This window comes from Pinus tabuliformis, chromosome 9, assembly GCF_031772625.1.
Source record: "Pinus tabuliformis cultivar Carrire ecotype Pingquan chromosome 9, CPIR1, whole genome shotgun sequence".
NCBI classification, from domain to species: domain Eukaryota; kingdom Viridiplantae; phylum Streptophyta; class Pinopsida; order Pinales; family Pinaceae; genus Pinus; species Pinus tabuliformis.
In genome coordinates, this window is record NC_142307.1 from 1,964,318,119 (window position 1) to 1,964,341,045 (window position 22,927).

Below are 22,927 nucleotides of genomic sequence, written 5' to 3' on the forward strand. Positions count from 1 at the left end.
TGGGATGAGGGATCCATATATAGATGATTGCAGGGAGGTGAGTCAATTTCTAGGATTTTGATTAGTGTCTTCTCTCTAATGGTTCTTGATTCCACTTGGAGATTGATGATCTCTTACTCATCCCTGGGCGAATTCAGAGAGGAAAGTGTCACAGGAGAAGTTTATGGAAGATTCCATGATCATCCACCTCGCAAATTGTCTCTGCCATTTGTCCATTCTCGCCCATCGCACCCTATAGAAAGGCTTTCCAGTATGCATCGCACCTTTTACACTGGGAAGGTGAGATGCATCACACCCTTAGCACTGAGCAACCTGTATGGTCCAGTTTTGACCAGTTCTGAGTAGTTTTCTGTGGAGAACTTCTGGGAGATGATGTAATCAACTGACCTTGTTCCTTTAGGGCATGAAACAACACTTTTAGGGACTCAGAAGCCCTTGGTTTATGGACATATATGATTGGGGTTGCAGTGCCCAAAAATGTCTATAACAGTTTCCCCCTAAAGCATGAGGTCGTTAATCTTTTGATGTCGGGTGAAATGCTTTATCATGAGGATCCGAGGTTTTTCGAACTGGAAGGCAACCTGTAATAAGATACAATACAATATATTATCTTCATAACATTTTCATGATCTAGCTGAGGTGGGCATTCCCATGCTCAGCTTTATAAATTCATTTTTATGTACATAGGACAGAAAACCGTCTATGTGGTAGACTGATGATTCTGATAGAGCCATCATCCTTTGATTCGGATGATCATCTGTGCAGCAATGATGTACATTTGATGTATTTATTTTCCTGAATATATCGCAGCTCGGATGGATGAAACTAGATCCAGGGTCTTCAAACTCGTCCAATCTTCGCCCGAAGTACAAGTCGATCCATGTGAAAAATGTTCTGGAGTCGAACATGGAAAGACATCACTTGATTACCAGCCAATGATGTAAGCTATTAACAGGCGTGAGAGGAATCACTGATAATGATGATGACCCTCAAGGTACGACAATACAATTCGTGTGGTGTGAAAATTGGACTTGGCGTCAAACACCACACAAAATCTCTCGGTCGAAGGCCATTGATGTAAACCTATCGCCGAAAGTGAGAAACTTGCCATTGAGGCATGCAAGCTTCAAAGTACTGAAAGGGTTGTTCTTAGGTCGACTTCTTGGATAATGAGCTGATGCCGACAAGAATTGACCCGTCATAGGAGGGCCTTAATGAATTCCACATCTATGACACATAACAGAGCAAATGACTTTTGGAGGTGAAAACGATCTAATGATACAGGGTTCAGGGTGGCGGTCATGAAAGAATGAAGCGTAAAGGTATTGCAGCGGATGAGACATAAGATGGGTTGGTGAATTCTCTGATCGACTTCTCTTGAACATATCGATGACATTGAAATGGATTGGTAGCGTTAACCCCAAAGATGGATGGTACGGTGGACCAATGGTAATATGACCGGTGAATGGAATAACCCAACCCGACTCAATCATGGTGATGGAGTGAAAGTGTCATGTTCAAGAGTGACTCGCTACCAATAAAGTTTCTTCAAGTTTTCTTCCCAATTTTTCCCCAGTTATTTCTGACCACTACCTCTTTATTTTTATCAAGCTTGAGGAGGATAACATATGCTTGTTTTATAATTTTCCCTTCGGGAAAACCCGTCGCTATGTTTTAATGAGCCTAGCGACAGTGAAACTCGTTCTTGTCTACATGGACAAGTTTGTCACTATTGGTTTTAACGAGTTTAACGACAAAGACAACTTGGTCCTTGTCCAATTTTAGAGAGTCTGAAAAGGGATGGAAAGGAAACTCCAGTGATCCTTTTTCTTCATGTAATCCCTTAAGTTCGAAAAAGTATAAAATAATATGAAAGGGATGAATTTTCGATAGTTTTAACGAGCCGAACAAGACAAGCGCTCGATCTTTTTGTGTAATAATCCCTTAGGTCCAAAAAGATTAAAATCTAGCACTCCCGGTAGCTTTAACGAGCTGGAGAGGCCAACTGCTTGGCAATCTTTTCATATTTTACGAGTCAGACGAAAAGAGCTTAAAGGAGACTCGCTTCTTGAGGAACGAGTGATATTTTCAGGTAGCAGCTAATTGCAGGTAAGGTTTGGAATTTTCCAATCACGACAGTGTCACAAGGATGGCTAATAAGATCACTCGTCGCAGATGTTCCTCAATAGGGTAAACAATCAAATGGAGGCATATGATCGGCTAAAACAGAGTGGAGGTGATGATTAGAACACGACCAAGGCTCAAGAGCTTATGATAATACATTCACAATGGTTATTTACCGGAAATTGGTTCATTTTTTAATGAGCTTAAACTCTAGGGGGAAACATTTGCTCATTGCTTAGGTTTAATTTTTAACAAGCTTGAACTTTGCATAAAAGCTTCTCATGGCAGGTTTATTTTTAACGAGCTTGAACCCTGTGGTAACATTGCTCATGGGCTGGTTTATTTTTTAATGAGCTTGAACCATGCGACAACATATGCTCAGATTCAGTTTCATGTTTACACAAGCTTGAAACGAAAAACTATGCTTGCTATAAGTTCGCATGCCCCCAGCATAATGACACAAATCGAGGTGCATGCCCCCCAAGCTTCATTGCATTCAATGCGGTGGATGGAATGAAGGTTTACCTTCGAGATCTTTGAAAGACTCGACTTGGATTTTATGAGATCGTAATCAAAGACTTGATTTGGAAAGGGAGTTGTTTCATTTTTTAATGAGGTTGACACAGTAAAAGAACTATCCTCATGGCGACCTTTGATCACAACTCATAAGGGGTCATGAAGGAAAGATCTGGTTCCAATGCCCCCAGTACATAATGTACGACATCACTGAATTGATCATCAGATGATGTAGCTATGGTAGGGCTTGGAGGCAATGCTTCGCAATGATCCACACTATCAAAATGTTTAGAGTTCTTCTTCATCTTTGTTGATGTAGAAGATATCAAGTGACAGGTTTCCACTGTGGCCACTTCTGCCAGATTACTTGGAGGCGGAAGGGCAAAAGTCCCCATTAAGGAAGGGTCTTTTAGGAGACCTACTCCGATATTTTGAAGCGATTGAGAGCTTCCATGGATCAATGGAATGCTTCCGGTAACTTGAGAACTGTTGGGGAGAAAGGTTTGTTGATCAATGATTGTAATTCCTCCTTGAAAGGGAAATGCAATCTTTCTAAAGTAAGTTGACACAACAGCAGCCATAGCATAAATCCAGGGCCTTCCCAGTAGGATATTATAATCGAGGTTTCCATCGATAACTTCGACGTCAATTTCTACTGTCTTGCCCCCCAGTTCAACTTGCAAGTTACTTAATATCCCATATGGCATGTATGTTCTTCCATCGAACATTTTTAACGTCGTTGATGATCGCGACAAGGGTGGTGAGCCTAAAGTTTTCCAGCAACTCATTGACATAATACATGTAGATGCCCCCTCATCAATAATTGTTCGATGAACAGTTTTGTTGAGGGCTTTCACTTGAATGAGGAAAGCGAGCTGAGTTGGTAACTGTGGGTCATATCCTTTGTGATTAAAGGCCACAAGATTGGAATCCGATGGGTCAATCCCACCTATTGCTGATAATAGAGCCTGCTTCTAGGAGGGGCAATTTTGCAGTACCTCAAGTGTTGACATAGTGGATGACGATTGGGCCAGGTCCTCTACTATATTATAATTATGTGCTTCTCTGGCACGAGGATTAAATGTCGATTTGTGTACTACTCCCTTTGGCAGCTTTATCGTTAGCTCGGGAATCATGGGTGGCACAACTTCGGTCGAAGTTGTTGTCGAACTACTAGGTTGATCATTAGCCTTGTTGTTCGAGAACTGTGGATTCCTGTAATCTTTATTCCTTGTCGATATCAAAGCATAATTTTGCTATTTTGAAATGGACAACATAAGCGCTTGGGATGGGGAAGAATGATCACTAGCAACCATGTTTATTTCTGGGCTCGGAAACGGATTAGTCAACACCGCTAGGGTATTTGAAGTTTTTAAAAATTTCATAACCTTAGCTTTATGTGGACAATCCTTTGTGAAATGCTCATCGTCGCATATGTAACATGGATAATGAGGTTTCTTTTGCCCAGTAGGGTTTTCAGAAGATTTTTCAGGAGGTGAATTTTCCTATTTTTTCTTATTATTTTTCCCTTTCTTCTTCTTCTTGCCCCCTGGTTGCTTTGGTTCTTTGCCTTTGTCAATCGACACAGCATTTACCTCTGAGGCGAGAAGTTCCTAATTTGCATTTTGAATTGGAACCGTACGAGCCTTCTTTGATGTAGCTTTTATGGTTTTCATGCTAGTCACACCTATCACGCCATCACCGTCATGAGAGCGTTTGCTTGATTTAGGAGGGGGAGGAATGCAGAATTCTGGTCTAGGAGAATCAAGGATTTTATTATAGAGCGTGCCAGACTGAGTATATATCAAGTCTAGATATTGCGCATGAGCAATGACTTGCTCTTTAGTGATGACTCCTCCCTTTGCCACATCTTCCGTAATAGAAGGTAATAATGACTTAATAAACCATTCAGCTAGCAGCGGATCAGGAACATATGTTTTTACCATTCTACGACGACGTCGCCGCTCATGAATATGATCAGATATGTGAGTGGCCGTTGTCTGTTTGAAATTGGTAAGAATCTCTGTTCCTGTTTCGTACCTTATGGGTAACTGAAAATGGGTTAAAAAGGTTGTGGCTAGGGTGCTGAAGTTATCGAATGAAGCTCTAGGCAATTCGATATACCGTTTTGCTTCTAGACCAGTTAACGTTCGCTGAAAAGGCGAATCCTAATCGAATCATCATTTAGAGTGTTAGATGAACGCCACAGATGAAAGGTCATCACATGATTCGACGGGTCTTCACCCATATTTCCATTAAATTTAGGAATATCCGACGGAAGTTTATGTGGAATCGCTGGCCACCAAGGGGCATAAGCAATTGGATTGTTTGTCAGCCGATTTAGATCTGGTAACTCTAAAGTTGCCACAAAGGGGAACTGTTGATTCAGGTTCGGCGAAGCATACCCAGGACAAGATGAGATTGCCTGAGCAGTGGGTCTTTGCATACCAGCATAGTGCATTTGATGTTGATAACTTTGGTAAGGTTGATGAGCATAACCACTATGAAATGGTTGATCTTGATCGTTTTGAATATACGGCTACCCATTACTTGCAAAGATTTGGTGCTCAGATCCTTGGTAAACTTGTTGGAATTGCAGTTGTTGATATTGCACCAGCCATGGTTGTGAAACCATTTGTTGTTGTCCAATACTGGCTGTTTGACCAAGATGAGAGGTGATGGTACCCATTTGAGCCTTGGTCACTCCAGTTAAGGATCCACTAATCGATGATTGTGGTGGCGTCGTAGAGACAAGAAGCTGTTGTATTACGACCTGAGAAGCTTGAGGTTGGGATACAACAGGCAACACTTGTACTTGCGACACAATCAAAATAGCCGGCGTAGTGGGGATATTTGACACAGGTAGGCTTTATTGCATTGAGTATACAACTCTTGGTTGTTGAGGCAGTATCGACACCCAACCGCTAGATGTAATTCCAGCATAACTTGAATTTTGTTGTGAACTCTCGTATGTTTGTTCTCCTGGAGGAGACAATGAAAGGGTATATTTCCCCCCATACGGCAGTAATCCAGTGCTCAAAGGAATGATTTGCCTTTGAGGACCAAACTGCCCAAGTTGACTCTGCGAAGGATCAATTTGCTGATACTCAACATAAGAGGTTCCAGATATTATTCCCGACGAACAAATGGGAACAGACCATACTGTCGAAACAACCCCTAGATGGATTCCATCCAGCGATTGAGAGCTAGTTGGGACAGACGGTACGCCAGCGAACATTGTTGGAGTAGTAGCAGGAGGTTCCGCTGCTACTGCATTAGATGACACAATCCTGGATGTCGATGGTTGTTCAAACATATCTAGTCTATCCAAAAGATTTCCTAGCGATTCTACAAGAAATTGCGATGAAGGGAGACTAACTTCTAAGACCAACGAGGGAACAATGACGTTATTCCGATTAAAATAAATTTTATGATGCTTTGACACAACTTGCTTTTTCAATTTTTAAGAGTCGAGAAAAAGCTAAAGATGACTCTAGTCGCCTTCGATTTTTAAAGAGCCTGAAGTGACAAGTGCTCAGATGGACCTTTTCTTTTAAGGAGTCTGAAAAGGAACGGAAGAGACTTTTATGAAAATCTAGACAGAGGGATTACCAAACCAATCACAAAAATACATAATACTTTTTACGGTACGGTAGTCAATCTTCCTGAATGCTGTGTTCAGTGCATTGCGATCAATAGGGCGGCAGACACGGCTTCCTAAGGATAAAGGATATAGCCTATTGTGGTCTCCCAATATATACTCGACGGTACGTGGGAGCACAAGTCTGTACTGACACTTGTCATCTCAAAGAGGAGGAATCACTAAACCTACGATGAAAGCGATAGTTACTAGGCTTTACGATGCTAGAATACATCTCTAGCCTAGACTTCTAGATGTTGTGCGTTAGGTTCCAAAGCGTTTTTATGTTCATTGAATTTATTTTACAGTTGATCTTTCTTAAGAAATTTTCTTTTTAGGTTCACCGCGTGATGTAGATATATAATTCCTAAAATGCAATCTAAGATGATAAACAATCGTTTAATCTTATTTTTGCAATGAAAATCCTAGCTACTAAAGAAAGAGAGATGATATTCTTTCAACATAGAGTAGAGAGCACACACTAGATGCACTATCCTAAATCAAACCAACAAGCAGTCTAAATGCAAATGCACATGCATGCATTTGTTTTCCACTTTCTTAATGTGTGAATGACATAAAGAATGCTGAGTACAAATCTAAATTATCTTTTCAAAGCGATAGTACTAACAAATTTCTCTTCAAAAACGAAAGGAAGATAATGATGACACTTTGCGACTTTGAATTGAAAACTACTTTCGACACTTGAAAAACTACTAATTCAAATCAAATACAAGAGTAACTGTATAATCGACCATCAAGAATGATGGGATTCTTTTCTTTGACTAAAAACGACACTTGCTACACTTCCAAATCAAAAGACGACAGTTTGATTACGCTACTTTTTGTAAAAGAGAATTGTAAATGGTGCACAATACATAAAAACATTCACAATTCTTTGTACTATGGAGGTGGAATCATGCAAAGGAAGGGAGTTTCCACAGTGGTATACTGATCACAGACAACAAAAATCCTGAATAAAGCTGAAGAGAGTGAACAAAGAAACCAAAATCTGGAAGTAGAAGAGGTCTTATCTGATCAACGCACCTGCAACACAGGGAAATTGCGATGCAGTGCACCTACTACACACAGGAGGTGCGATGCATCAAGATTCTCAAGAAGAGAAAGTGTGATGGTCCAGGGACGAGACTTCAACTTGGTTCTTGGTCACAGTTTGCAACTTAGTTCAGGGATTTAGGCCGAACTAATGATAGTCAGTAAATAGAAATCATAGGGGCTGATCTAATGAGGTTACTAGAGCCACCACTAGGGCAATTAGGATGTTTGCAAATCAATTGTTCAGTTTATAAATAAAACCCAAAGATAGACTGAAGCAACATTGATCTACTTTGCACTTACATAGAAAATGCAGTTCGAAGGCTAGCTGGCTTAACTTCAGGCTCCGTTTGTAAGTTTATAAAGCAAACAAGTATAAACAAGTAAACAAACTATTCGGTCCCCAGTGGAGTCGCCATTTTGTTATCAAGAAATCTAGTGTCTATGCAGACCTGCTAGTCCCACTAATACGGGTAGCTATCTTAGAAACAAACAGATTAAAGTTACTTTCATTTTCCTTTATGAGAAGTAGATAGGAGAGGATCAAAGAATACCAACCTCGATCTTTAGTTCAGTTCTTTGCTTGTTCCTTCTCCTCACCGACAAGTCTTTGCCGCTTCTCCCTTGACCACTCCGCTTCAAAGAGTACCTATAAAATCAAAGTAGCACAATACCTTCAAAGTGCAGAGATCTACAATCATAAGCAATATAGGACTAGATATATATTGACCACACAAATGCATATACTATCAGACATACAAGAATTTGGAGGAAAACTTGAATAGCTTTATTGATGTAAAGATTAGAAGAGAGGATTACAACCCATTGATCTGACCCAGCATCATCCTCCCAGCATGAAAGCCCTTCTTCACCTCATGAAACGCTTAGATCACCCAACACTATGAAATTCCACCAGGAAACCAACAACACTTCCTTACAAGATACAAAATTCCAGCCTCTGGATCTCTGGGATGAGGGATCCATATATAGATGATTGCAGGGAGGTGAGTCAACTTCTGGGATTTTGATTAGTGTCTTCTCTCTGATAGTTCTTGATTCCACTTGGAGATTGATGATCTCTTACTCATCCCTGGGTGAATTCATAGAGGTAAGTGTCACAGGAGAAGTTTATGGAAGATTCCATGATCATCCACCTTGCAAATTGTCTTTGCCATTTGTCCATTTTCTCCCACCGCACCCTATAGAAGGGATTTCCAGTATGCATTGCACCTTTTACACTGGGCAGGTGAGATGCATCGCACCCTTAGCTCTAAGCAACCTGTATGGTCTAGTTTTGACCAGTTCTGAGCAGTTTTCTATGGAGAACTTCTGGGAGATGATGTAATTAGCTAACCTTGTTCCTTTAGGGCATGAAACAAAACTTTTAGGGACTCAGAAGTCCTTGGTTTATGGACATATATGATTGGGGTTGTAGTGCCCAAAAATGTCTATAACAGTTGCCCCCTAAAGCATGAGGTTGTTAACTTTTGATGTCAGGTGAAATTCTTTATCATGAGGATCCGAGGTTTTTCAAACTAGAAGGTGACCTGTAATAAGATACAATACAATACATTATCTTCATAACATTTTCATGATCTAGCTGAGGCGAGCATTCCCATGCTCAACTTTATAAATTCATTTTTATGTACATAGGTGTTGTGGGGAAAAATGCCTATGCAGGACGATCCTATCCACCTAAGGTGTGACAGTGCCTTAGCAACAAACAGAGACAGCTATTCTGGTTTCTTCCTTTATGAAATGGGAAAGAAGAGAGATCAATGGACTTACCAGTGTCTTCCATTTGTCCCTCGATCTAGATCCTCTTCTCCTTTGGATGTTCACAGCTACTTGCCTCCTCGCAAAACCACAAGAGAACAGCTACTTGCCTTCCTGCAAGATCACAAGAGAACAGCTACTTGCGACAAGAGAACAGCTACTTGAGACAAGAGAAGAACATAACACAAAGGCAGATATTCATATTCATAAACGATTCAGGATTAGAAGTAAATCAAATACACTAATGCAATCATGCATCAAAGATACATCAATATATAGGAGAAAACCAAGATAGCTTTATTGATAAATAACAAGGTTCAGGAAGAGATACAACCCAGAGGGCTCCAATCTAGCATCTCCTTCCCAGCAGAATGGAATTCCTATCTTCACCTCCCTTCAAAGCATTAAGCACCCAATGATTCCAGTCTCAAACCAATAGCAATTCTTTGCAATAACAAAATTCCAGCCCCCTCTTCCCATGGAGGAGAGATCTATATATAGATCTTTTGGAGAGAGGATGAGTCAGCTTGAGGCTGGTATGAAACTGACTAGTGTCCTCTCCCTCTCTCAGTTCTTGAGTCCACTTGGAGGTTCTTGCTTCCACTTGGAGATTTGGAACCTCTTACTCATCACCAGTCGAATTCCTTGATGCAAGTGTCATTTTGGAAGCTTCCTGAGCATTGACACATTGAGAAATGAGCCTGCCACTTGTCCAGTTACGCTCAGCGCAGGTAGCCTTTGTTGCAGTTGACATTCAACGCAGGTAGACAGTGGAGCAGTTGACATTCAGCGCAGATGCTCAGTGGAGCAGTTGACATGATCCAGAATTGGCTTGTTTTTGAGTGTTTTCAGGTGGAGAACTTCTGTGAATTGCTGTGGTTTGTTGGCCTTGTTCCTCTAGGGGTAGGAACAACATGTTTAGGGACTTTGGATCCCTTAGATTATGGAAATTTCATGCTCAATGCTGTAAGGCACAAAAATGTCTATAACAGTTGCCCCCTAAAGTATGAGGCCGTTTATCGGGTGAAATGCTTTATCCAGGAGGGTCCGAAGTTCATCCATTTGCTGGGAGGAGACCTGTAATAAGATACAATACAATACATTATGATTCATACTGCTTTCATGATCTGGCTGAGGCGGGCATTCCCATGCTCAGCTTTATAAATTCATTTTTGTACATAGCACAGACAATCGTCTGATGGTAGACTAATAATTTTGGTGAAATTATCATCCTTTGAGTAGGATGATCATCTGCTGCAATGATGTACATGTCAAATGTCTTTATTTTTCCTGAATATATATCGCAGCTCGGATGGATGAAACTAGATCCGGGGTCTTCAAACTCGTTCGATCTTCACTCTAAGTACAAGTCGATCCATGTGAGAATTGCGCTGAAGTCGAACATGGAAAGACATCGCTTGATTACCGGTCAATGATGTAAACCGTTAACAAGCGCGAGAGGAATCACCGATAATGATAATGACCCTCAAGGTACTGTAGTACAATTCACGTGGTGTGAATACAGGACTTGGCGTCGAACACCACGCAAAATCTTCTGGTCGAAGGCCATTGATGTATACCTGTCGCCGGAAGTGAGAAACCTGCCATTGAGGCATGCAAGCTTCAAAGTACTGAAGGGTTTGTTCCTAGATCAACTTCTTGGATAATGAGCTGATGTCGACAAGAAGCGATCCATCAAAGGAGGGCCTTAATGATCCCACATCAGTGACATGGAACGGAGCTAATGATTTTAATGGAGGTGAAAACGATCTGTGACATATGATTCAGGGTGGCGGTCATGAACGGATGAAGGATAATGTATGGCAGTGGATGGGACCCGGTTGACTCTTTCTGAACGACTTCTCTTGAACATATGGCGACACTGATGCGATGGATCGGTAGCATTACCCCAATTATGGATGGTATGGCGAGACCATGGTGATGTGACCGGTGAATGAAACAACCCAACTCGATTGTGGTACGGAGGAAAAGTGTCATGTTCAAGAGCGACTTGCTACCATCAAAGTTTTCTTTAGTTTTCTCCCAATTTTTCCCTAGTCATTGCTGACCAGTACCTCTTTATTTTTGTCAAGCTTGAGGAGGATAACATATGCTTATTCTATAACCTGCCCTTCGGGCAAGCCCATCACTATGTTTTAACGAGCCTAGCGATAGTGAAACTCGTTCTTGTCTAAAGACAAGTTTGTCGCTATTTAGTGATTTTAACGAGTCTAACGACAAAGACAACTCGATCCCTTTTCATTTTTAGAGAGTCTGAAAAGGTACGTAAAGTTAACTCCAAAATTCCTTTTTCGTCATCTAATCCCTTAAGTCCGAAAAAGTATAAAACAATACAGAAGGGATGAGTTTTCGATCGTTTTAACGAGCCGAACAAAACAAGCGCTCGATCTTTTTGTGCAATAATCCCTCAGGTCCAAAAAGATTAAAATCTAGAGGAGGGATAGCACTTCCGGTCGCTTTAACGAGCTGGAAGGCCAAAACTCGGCAATCTTTTCATATTTTACGAGTCAGTTGAAAAGAGCTTAAAGAAGACTCGTCTTTTGAGGAACGAGTGATAAATAGGGTTAGCAGCCGATTCCAGGTACAGGTTGGAATTCTCCAATCACGGCAGTGTCACAAGGATGGCTAGGTGAAATCACTCTTCGCAGCTGTTCCTCAAAATGGGTAAACAATCAGATGGAAGTGAACGATCGGCCAAATGAAAAGTGGAGGTGATGGTGCATAAAACACGACCAAGGCTTTTATGGTTGATCATGTTACATACTCAATGGTTATTTACCAGGATGGGTTCATTTTTAAACGAGCTTGAATGCGCCAAAAAACTGCTCAATATCGCTTTTCTATTTTTTAACGAGCATAAATTCCGCGTTAAAACTGCTCGACATCTTGCGTTTATTTTTTAACGAGCATGAACTTTATGCTAAAACTGCTCGTATATTATATGGTCAAATTTTTGATTTTTTACCATAACTAGCTTTGCCCTTTTCAAAGATAGTACTGCATTCTCAATTGCTGCATCAAACTTAGTTAGAAATGAATAACATATGTTTGAAAATGAGATTAAAAACCCTAATATTTCGCTTTGAACTACGCAAAAAGCAATTAAAAAGTGTTTTTACCCTTCATTTTACCATTTCATTTGGACTTGGTTTGTTGGAGCTTTGGAGGTGCCTCTTCCCCCTTGATTTTCATCAGCTGATTCCAGGAGATTCTGCGGACGATTTTCGGCGCCATCTGGACCAGGTAGGAGCTAAACCCTAGCTCTTTCTGTTCATGGTTTCCTTTTCCCATTCTGTGCCTGTTTTCCTGTTCTCCTGAGCCCCTGGGGTTTTGCCAGGGCGCTCTGCCATCAACGCAGGTAGTCCATTCGAAACCTGCGTTGAATGTCGAGCTGCCTTAAGGCAGTTTGACCTTCAACGCAGGTAGGACACTTTCCAATTGCGTTGATCATAGAAAAGCAGTTCTATTGCACAGTTTTTGATGAAATTTTGCCAGTTTCTCATCAAATCCGGGATCTTACTCTTTCTCTTGTTTGTTTTGCAGGGACTTTTGAGCAAAATGACCCTCACATGGCGAGAACGAGAACATGAAGAGGAGGACATGATTGCCCTCCATGACCCTGTCACGGTGAACGCGCTGCGGAACTGTGGCCTGCTGAAGTTCTTTCGTATCTCTAGTATGAGAGCACAGATCTCCTTACTGCAGTACAGGCTTGATGCTTGGGATCCTATCAACCAAGTATTCCAGATTAGGGGCAAATCCATCCCCTTGACCATCGTAGACATTTACTTCTTGACTGGGTTGTCAAGGCGGGGTGCCCCCATTTCTTTGTCAGGTTCGGCCCGAGGGAATGACTCCGTGAGAGATTATGTCCGCTAGTATTGCAGGGAAGGTTCCCAGCCGAGCAGAGAAGGCAAGGTTGTTATCCGTGAGATTACTGACAGGTCTCTCAGATCCATTCTGTATACTATTGGTAGGATGGCCGGTAGTGCATCTCTTCATGTTGCCAACAGATCTTATGTGCAGCACGCCTTGGAGTGTCTCCAATCGAAAGTATTCAACTGGTGTGATGCAGTACTTCTTCAGATGAAAAGTCAGTTGAACAAGGTAAAGGACAGGAAGCTGAAGAACTTTGGATTTGGTTCTATTTTGACTGCCTTCGCCTTGGAGAAAATACCACTGATGTAGCCTCAGTATATTGCACTTGACTTGCCTTCTCCCACTGAGCCACGCATGCAGAGATGGGTTGACCACATGTCTAGGCATGCTGGTCAATCTCAGATTACTTTCACTGATACCTTCTTCAGGTGGTTCGAGCGTCAGGAGATGGTCTATTCCGAGTATCCATATGTTGGCATGGATTTCCGAGGTGATCCGGATTTGGTGTTACCGGATGGCGAACAGTGGGGCGCTATTGGTAAAATCTCTGACCATATCACTATTTACTGTTTTTATTCATAATGTTGCTGTGCTTTATTCTGTCAAGACTTTAATCAAATTCTTGTGTGCATTGCAGATGTTGGTCCTGTTCGTCCAGCAGTTCGCCCGAGAGCGCCAGTCGCTACCCCAGCAGGGGAGACTGCTGGGAGGGTTATTCTCCGCGATCTTGGCGTGACCGAGACCCTTATAGCTGTGCAGGAACAGGTTGAGAGCCTTACTCTCGGCATTCCCGATGTGAGGATTGATGAGTTACCTTTACAGTTGCAGCGGCATACTACTGGTGTGCCTAGACGATGGACTCGTCTCTTGCGCATGATCGCACAGGCCGTGACGTGCTATCATGAGCATCACTAGGCTAGGGTGCCCCCTAGCATTTTTGAGTTTTTGGGTCATGCGACCGATTTTTGTCTTGGTTACAGAACATTATGTATGAACGATAAACAGATTATATATATATATTTTGATTTTCGGGGTTTATTCTGGTTGAGTTATATGATCCATTTGTACAATACTGATGATGTGTCTCTTTTTATAAATGTCGCAAATGTCTATCTAACACATAGTTTGCTAATGAGTCGGTTAATGTGTTTAAGTTCCTGGAAATATGTTGGTATTGAATTAAATCAAACTGTCTTTCCAAAATCTTAACCCTTAGAAACATGCGATAAATAGCTGGATTGCGGACATAATATATACCATTGAGTTGTAGTATCACGAGTTGTGAGTCTAGCCTGACGATTAGTCGGCGTATACCATGGGTGATGGCATCAGAGAGGAGTTCTATCAACGCGCTATACTCAGCGATATTATTCGTTGATTTCCCAATACACACACCTCTGAAACTCACTAACTCGCCGCTTGGATCAAAAATGGCCCAGGCCGCGGAGGACAGGTTCCGCGAACTACGACTCGCTCCGTCGGCATATCCCACACATGTCTCAGAAAGGTTCGACATCTGCAATGAATGTAAAAAGGTGGATTACTCGACCAAAACAAACACTTTAGCGAAAACAAAATACAACAAAAGCACACAGGTTACTATTTAAGCATAGTAACGCTTGAGGTACAACCCATTGCGGGGTTGCGCCAGTGGAATTCCGTCATAATCCATTAACTCGTAGGCTCCTTTTGCTAACACTCGTTTAACAATATAGGGACCCATCCATAAAGAATTAAATTTACCTGCTCCCAATTTGTCGGATTCTTGGTCGTAAAGCAAGACCAAGTCACCTTCTGAGAAGACACGGGGTTTGACGTTTTTGTCGAACTGCGCCTTAACTCGTTTCTTATGGGCTTCGTTAGCCAAAGCGGCGTCACGACGGGTTTCATCCAATTGGATTAATTCCAAGAAACGGGCCTCTTCTTCCGAAGTTCTGGGGAGGAGATCAATTGCGAGTTTAAGCGACGAAATTTCGCACTGGACTGGTAAGACTGCCTCCAGGCCATACACCAGTTGGAAAGGTGTGAACCCAGTCGCATTCTTTACCGATGTTCGGTAAGCCCACAAGGCTGAGTACAGGATTAGGTGCCACCTTCTTTTGTGAACTCCGATCATCCTTTGCAACATACGCTTCAGGACTTTGTTAATTGCTTCAACTTGTCCGTTGGCTTGCGGATAATACGGGGTAGAGCTGTCGTGAGATAGCCTTAGCTTGGCAGCTAATTCAACCATCATGTGATTACGAAAATGCGATCCATGATCTGTAACTATAGCCTGTGGTACGCCGAGCCTGGCGACTACATGATTAAAAAAGAAAAGGGCAGCTGTTTCACCAGTGTTATCCAATGTAGGCATCGCCTCGGCCCATTTGGTAAAATAGTCAATGGCGACTATAATATACCTATGCCCCCCGGTCGAGGTGGGGTTACATTGCATGAAATCGATGCCCCATTTGGCGAAAGGCCCAACAGCAATTATTGGCTGTAAAGGTGCGGGTGGTCTTCTGGTTTTGCTATCAAAAATTTGACAAGCATGGCAACTTCTGACTGCGATTATGCAATCTTTGAACATGGTTGGCCAGAAGTATCCTGCTCGTAAGATTTTTTGTGCTGTTGCATATCCTGATTGATGCCCCCCACATGCGCTTGAATGACGCTCATTCAGGGCTTTTTCGGCCTCCTCATGGGTAAGGCACCTCCTCAGAACTGTATCGATACCATGACGGTAAAGCGTATCACCGACGATCATGTAGTCTTTAGCTTGGTATCGTATGCGTTTCTGTTCAGAGTGAGAGATGTTAGGCCTGAAATTTTGGGTTTGGAGATAAATTATGATATCTCCATACCACTCATTGCTTGTAGATATCAGAAACAAACTCTCATCCACGATTGATTCTTCGGATGTTTCATCGTTGGACGACGATGGGAGATCGCACAATAATTCTGCGAAAACTAGAGCTTTCTTTGATTTGGATTTTACAAATTCCAGATCAAACTCTTGAAGGATCGCTATCCATTTTGAATATTTGCCCCCCAACAACTGTCGCGACAGTATACAAGTCATGGGGTTGCAATCCGATAAAATGGTAGTTTTCCAAAAGAGGACATAATGTCGAAACCTTTGAATCGCTTGAACAGCCGCAAGCGCTAGTTTTTCAACATAAGAATATTTACTTTCTGTATCATTTAAGTTTTTACTTAAATAATATATAGGATGTTCAATTCCATCGACTTCTTGAACTAAAACCATCGCAATGGTCGTATCCGCTGCAGCCAGATACAGGTTAAAATCTCTTTGATAGTCCGGGGCATACATTAATGATGCTCTTACTAGAGAATTTTTCAGAGCGTCAAAGGAAGCTTGCGCGACCTGATCCCAGACGAAAGGTACATCCTTTTTCAAAAGACGAGTATAACCTTTAGCAAGTTCTGCGTAATTTGGAATGAACCTCCTCAGAAAGTTTGCTTTCCCTTGGAGTTTCTGAATCTGAAGCAAATTTGAAGGTGGAGGCAAATTAATGATTGCCTGGACCTTACAAGGGTCAAGACGAATCCCATCCTTGGAGACTACAAAGCCAAGTAAATGACCAGAACTGACGCAAAACACACATTTGTGCGGATTGAGCCTTATCTTGTAGTGTCGGCAACGTAGAAATATCGCTCTTAAATGCTGCGGATGATCAGTCCGCTTTCGCGAATGAGCCGGAAGGTCGTCGAGATATGGTTGAACGATGTTCTTGATGTCATGGAAGGCATAATTCATTGCCCTCGGAAACGTTGCCCCTGCGTTCTTTAAACCAAAGGGTAACTTCCGATAAGTGAATGTGCCCCACGGACAAATGAATGTAGTCTTTGACTGGTCCTGTGGGTGAATATTTATTTGATTATACCCAGAAAATCCATCCATAAATGAAAAGATTTCGCATCCGGCGCATTCATCAATTATCTGGTTGATGAAGGGTGTAGGGTAGTTGTCCTTTGGACAAGCTTGGTTTACATCCCTATAGTCGACACACACTCTAATCGTCCCTTGTTTCTTCATAACAGGGACAATATTCGATACCCAATCGGTTAGAGGAACCGGGTAGATGAAACCAGCATGGAGAAGTTTTTCAACTTCTGCCTTAATGGCAGCGGCTTTCTTGGAATGTAACCCCACCTCGACCGGGGGGCATAGGTATATTATAGTCGCCGTTGACTATTTTAGGTCCTCCCTTTAAACCTGTAGGTCTAACCCTTTAAACTCGTAGGATTAGTCGTTTCCGAACTTGCATAAAGAAAGGATGCGGAGCAAAGTGTAGTGAGATGAAGCTCCATAAAAAATAGCGATCTCCAATGAGACACTCTTATCATATGACTGGTATTACGAGCAGTTTTAGCATAAAGTTCATGCTCGTTAAAAAATAAACGCAAACTTATTGGACCTGAGGTGAAAATGATCGAAAACTCATCCCTTCTGTATTGTTTTATACTTTTTCAGACTTAAGGGATTAGATGACGAAAAAGGAATTTTGGAGTTAACTTTACGTACCTTTTCAGAGTCTCTAAAAATGAAAAGGGACCGAGTTGTCTTTGTCATTAGACTCGTTAAAATCACTAAATAGCGACAAACTTGTCTTTAGACTTGGGTTCGCCTCCCATGCCTGAAACATTGATTGCTACAATATTTCTATAGGGCTTGGGGGCAAAACCATTGCATGATCCATGTTTTGTTTTTCTGCGACCTTCGTGGAAGATATCATGTTGCAGGTTGCTACCAATGCTATATTTCCTATATAAATAGCAGGTGGAAGCGCGAAAGTTCCCATCAATGTGGGGTCTTTCAATAGGCCTACTCCGATATCTTGAAGCGAATGGTTGCTCTCATGGATCATGGGAATGCTTCCAGTAACTTCTGAACCATTAAGGAGGAAGTTCTGTTGGTCGACGACCGTAATCCCTCCTTGAAAAGGGAATACAATCTTCCTAAAATAAGTCGACACTACAGCCGCCATGGCATATATCCATGGTCTTCCCAGTAGGATGTTATAGTCAAGATTTCCATCGATGACTTCAACATCTATTTCTACTGTTTTTCCTCCTAGTTCAATCTTCAAGTTATTGAGGATGCCGTACGGGGTGTACGTCCTTTCGTCGAATGCTTTTAGTGTTGTCTAAGATCGCGACAAGGTTGGAGATCCTAGAGTTTTCCAGCAACTCATCGACATGATACATGTAGATGCCCCCTCATCAATAATCGTTCGGTGAACAGTTTTGTTGAGGGCTTTCACTTGAATTAGGAAAGCTAGTTGAGCTGGTAACTGAGGATCGTATCCTTTGTGGTCGAAGGATACAAGATTGGAATCCTTGGGATCAACCCCACCAATAGTCGATAACAAAGCCTGCCTTTGGGATGGGCAATTTTGTAGTACTTCAAGAGTCGACATAGCGGATGGCGATTGGGCCAAATCTTCCACTATGTTATAATGCTGCGCCGCTCTGGCGCGAGGATTAAATGTCGACTTGTGTACTACTCCCTTCGGCGGTTTTATTGTTAATTCAGGAATGATGGGCGGTACAACTTCTGTCGAAGTTGTTGTCGAACTACTTGGTTGATCTTTACCTTTGTCATTCGACAGCGGAGGATTCCCGTAATCTTTGTTCCTTGTTGAAATCAAAGCATCATTTTGTTGCTTGGAAATCGACAACATTAGCACTTGCGACGGGGAAGCATTACCACTATCAACCAGATTTTGACCTGGGTTGGGAAACGGATCAGTCAACACAGCTGAGGTTTGGGAACTTTTGAAGAATCTTTTAAGCTCAGCTTTGTATGGACAATCGGCTGTCCAATGATCATCGTCACATATCATGCATGGACTTTTTGGTTTCCCTTTCCTAGGAGGGTTTGAAGAAGTTTTTTCAGGGGATGACTCACCCTGTTTCTTCTTCTTCCCTTTGTTTTGCTTCTTCTTGCTCCCTGGTTGATTGGTTTCTTTGCCTTTATCTGCTGATACGGCATTTACTTCCGAAGCAAGAATTTCTTGATTTGCATTTTGATTCGAAGTCTTACGGGCTTTCTTAGACGAATCCTTTGTCGACTTTGCGTTTGCGGTGCCAATCACACCATCGCCGGCATGAGAGTCACTATTTGATTTAGGAGGAGGAGGAATTGAAAATTCCGGTCTAGGGGCATCAGGTATCTTGTCGTAGAGCGTGCCAGACTGAGTATATACTAAGTCTAGATATTGTGCACGAGCAATAACTTGCTCCTCTGTTACGACTCCCCCCTTGGCCACATCTTCCGTTATAGCAGGAAGTAACGATTTTATAAACCATTCAGCTAATAGCTGATCGGGAACGTAGGTCTTTACCATTCTGCGACGACGACGCCACTCATGTATATGATCGGATATATGTGTGGCTGTTGACTGCTTGAAGTTGGTTAATATTTCTGTCCCCGTTTCATACCTTATCGGTAATTGAAAATGGGTTAAGAAAGTCGTGGCTAGGGAACTGAAATTGTCGAAAGAGGCTCTAGGTAATTCAATATACCATTTAGCTGCTGGACCTGTCAATGTCCTCTGAAAAAGGCGAAGCCTTATCGAATCATCGTTCAGGGTGTTTGATGAACACCACAGATGAAATGTCATCACGTGATTCGATGGATCTTCACCTGGATTTCCATTAAATTTAGGAATGTCCGATGGAAGTTTGTGAGGAATCACTGGCCACCAAGGGGCGTAAGTAATTGGATCGTTCGTTAATCGGTGTAAATCCGGTAATTCTAAAGTTGCCACGAATGGTAACTGTTGATTCAGGTTAGGTGAGGCGTACCCAGGATACGATGGAATCGCCTGAACAGTTGGTCTTTGCATACCAGCATAATGTAATTGATGTTGGTATGACTGATACGGTTGGTGGACTTGACCACTGTAAAGCGGTTGGTTTTGACCGTTTTGAATATACGGTTGTCCACTGTTCGCAAAGATCTGCTGTTCAGAACCTTGGTACACTTGCTGGAATTGTGGTTGTTGGTATTACACCAGCGATGGTTGTGAAGCCATGCTCTATTGTGCTATACTAACCGATGGACCAAGATGTGGGGTAATTGTACCCGTTTGGACCTGTGTCGTCCCGGCAGTTGGCGATTGTGGTTGTGTCACAGGGTCAAGGGGCTGTTGCATTACAACCTGAGAGATCTGAGGTTGACATACAACAGGCATCGTTTGAACTTGTGACACTGTTACAATAGCTGGCGTCGTCGGGATGTTCGACATAGGTACACATTGTTGCATAGAATACACAACTCTTGGCTGTTGGGGTAGCATAGGTACCCAACCACTTGTCGTAACTCCAGTATAACCTGAATACGGTTGAGAACTGCCGTGTGGATATCCTCCCGGAGGGGGTAATGAAAGGGCATACTGCCCCCCATACGGTAGCAATCCGGAACTCAAGGGTATGGTTTGCCCTTGGGGACTGGATGGCCCAAATTGACCTCCATAGGGATCAATTTTTCTAGTTTCAACATAAGAATTACCGGATATTATTCCGGAGGAACAAACTGGAACAGACCACACTGTCGAAATAGTCCCTGGGTGGACTCCTTCTAGCTGTTGCGAGCTAGTTGGGACAGATGGTACACCGGCAAACATCGTCGGAGTGGCGGCAGGGAGCTCTGCCGTCGCTGTGTCATTTGCCACAGTCCTAGATGTCGACGGTTGTTCAGACATTTTGAGTCTATCCAATAGATCGCCTAGCGATTCTACAGGAACTTCCACTGGTGATGGACTAACTTCTGATGTTGCAGGAAAAAGAGTGACCCCTACTCCAAAATGGGTTGGAGTACTTGCTTGCGGGTCCTCTACAATTTCCTCTATCGCAATCAAACCAGGTGGAAGAGGAAGACCGTCAGGTCCGTAAAATATTTCTGGTGCCGAAGAAGGGGTTGTTTCGACAACGACAGTTGTTTGAGGAACAATACTCTCTGGACCGGTTACAGATGGAACTGGTTCAGTAACGCAAGTACTTGTTCTCAGACTAGGATCAGTGTTACTGTCCCTCTGTGGCTGTTGAACTTCTTCAATAGAGGCAGGGTTTCCAGAAATGTTTGGAGTAACCGGAATCTCAGATGTTGTCGGAACACTTGTTCTAACTTTGATAGGAGATTTCGAACCGGTTAAGTGAGTTCGCTTTGTCCGTACTGTTTTCGATTCCGGAGATAAAGACGGTTGACTCGCAAGCCTCCGCGAACGACAGGGTTTCAATTGAATTTCTTCCACAGTTGCGGATTACTCAATCAACTAAAATACAAAAGGGGAAATTATGTTTCCGAATTGAATGAATTTTATTAGACGCTTTAGACACAACTTGCTTTTTCACTTTTAAAGAGTCGAGAAAAAGCTAAAGATGACTCTAGTCTCCTTCGATGTTTTTACAAGCCCGAAGTGACAAATGCTCAGATGGACTTTTTCTGTTATAGAGTCTGAAAAAGGCCAAAAGAAACTGCTCTGGAGATCTAGGCAGAGGGTGTGCCAAACTTTTCGCAAAACCACAGAATACTTTTTACGGTACGGGTGGTCGATCTTCGTGAATGTTGTGTTCACTGCATTGCGATCAGTAGGGCGGCCGACACGGTTTCCTAAGGATAAAGGATATATGCCTATAGGGGTCTCCCAATATATACGCGACGGTACGTGGGAGCACATCCGTACTAGCGCTATCGTCCCTCAGGAGGAATCACCCACCTTCCACGAGATCGACAGTCACTAGGCTTAACGACGTCGGAACACGTCTCTAGCCTAGACCTCTATGTTGTGCGTTATGTTGCAAAGCGTTGTTAGGTTCATTCAGTTTATTTTAAGTTGATCTTTTTAGAAGTTTGCCTTTCAAGGTTCACCATGAGATGTATGATACAAATTCCTAAATGCAGTCTAAAGATGATAAGCAAGCTTTATATCTTTTCAACTTTGAAAATCCTAGCTACTAAGGGAAAAGAAAGACACCATCTTTTCTCAAAGAGCAATCAGCACACTCTAATGTACTCTTCCTAAATCAAGCATGCAAACTTATCAAAATGCAAATGCACAATGCAGGTGTTTGTTTTCCGCTTTCTTAGTATTGATGCCTACAAAGAAAGCTTTTTTGTACAACTTTGAATTTGCTTTTAAACGACAGATACAAACAAGTTTACTTTTTCCAAAATCAACAAGGGTAGAAGAGATTACAATCACTTTGTGATTTTCGAAATGAATACTTGTTTCGACACTTAAAAGTGAAAAATTCAAACCAATAAGCAAAAGCAAATGATAATCAACTGCAAACAGCCAATGAACTCTCTCCTAAGATCACAATCAATCAGATCTGAATTAAGGGCTACAAGATGATTATTTCACTCATGCAAAGGAAAACTGTAAATGACGTAAAAACACATAAAAACACTCACAGTCTTTTTGTACAAAAGGAGGCGGAATCTAAGCAAAGAAAAGGAGTTATCAGACTGGTACCTATGTTGGTTAAAGGCTGCAAAAAACAGAGATCAAAATAGGGCAATAGACAGCAGAGAACCCCAGCTGCACAAGGCTAAACTGGTTCAGCGCAAGTCCAACACTGTGGGTTTGACATTCAACGCAGGTAGCCTTCACGGGACCTGCGTTGAAATGCAGACTGCCTTCACAACAGTTGCGCTGAAGGAGAAACTCTCGTTTCCCTTGGGTTCTGGGTCACAAAACGCTCAAAAATCAACTGTTTCAGGCCAAATCAGAAACACAAGCAAGGTATAATCAGAGGGATGCTTTGAGAGGGTACTAAGATCTATCACAAAGGATCATCAAGTCATTTGTGAGTCCATTGTTCAGATCATAGACAAAATCCAGTGAAGGATCAAGGCAGCAACAGTCTACTTTGCAGAAGTAGTTCGATGGTTGCTGTTAAGTC